Source organism: Coregonus clupeaformis, unplaced genomic scaffold (genome assembly GCF_020615455.1).
Source record: "Coregonus clupeaformis isolate EN_2021a unplaced genomic scaffold, ASM2061545v1 scaf2033, whole genome shotgun sequence".
NCBI lineage: Eukaryota > Metazoa > Chordata > Actinopteri > Salmoniformes > Salmonidae > Coregonus > Coregonus clupeaformis.
In genome coordinates this window covers 50,079-51,100 of record NW_025535487.1, presented here as the reverse complement: position 1 = coordinate 51,100, position 1,022 = coordinate 50,079, and positions in this window count along the sequence as shown.

Sequence of the window (1,022 nt, the reverse complement as noted above, 5' to 3'; positions counted from 1 at the left end):
TCATCTTTTTTTATTATGTGCTAAGCCATTACAATGTCACGGTTGTTGAAGAACGGGTCAGACCAAGGCGCAGCGTGAAATGCATACATGTTTATTAAACTGAACAAACTTACAAAAACAACAAAAGGCAACGAAACGTGACGTCGGAAGGCTATACACTAACAAGCCCAAACTCACCGAACACAAACAAGATCCCACAACGCGGGCAGGAAAACTGGCTGCCTAAGTATGATCCCCAATCAGAGACAACGAGCGACAGCTGCCTCTGATTGGGAATCACACCCGGCCGAACATAGAAATGCAAACATAGAATGTCACCATAGAAAACACACACACAATATACACGCCCTGACCAAACTAACTAGAGTTATATAGGTCAGCGCATGACATACAATTATAACTGGCTATACTTATTTCGCATTTACCATGGTGAGATACAAGTTTCAATTCTATTTATCATAATATACACTACCGTTCAAAAGTTTGGGGTCACTTAGAAATGTTTTTTTGGTCCATTAAAATAACATCAAATTGATCAGAAATACAATGTAGACATTGTTAATGTTGTAAATGGCTATTGTAGCTTGAAACGGCTGATTTTCAATGGAATATCTACATAGGCGTACAGAGGCCCATTATCAGCAACCATCAGTCCTGTGTTCCAATGGCACGTTGTGTTTGCTAATCCAAGTTTATCATTTTAAAAGGCTAATTGATCATTAGAAAACCCTTTTGAAATTATGTTAGCACAGCTGAAAACTGTTGTGCTGATTAAAGAAGCAATAAAACTGGCCTTCTTGAGACTAGTTGAGTATCTGGAGCACCAGCAATTGTGAGTTCGATTACAGGCTCAAAATAGCAAGAAACAAATAACTTTCTTCTGAAACTCGTCAGTCTATTCTTGTTCTGAGAAATGAACGCTATTCCATGCGAGAAATTGCCAAGAAACTGAAGATCTCGTACAACGCTGTGTACTACTCCCTTCACAGAACAGCGCAAACTGGCTCTAACCAGAATAGAAA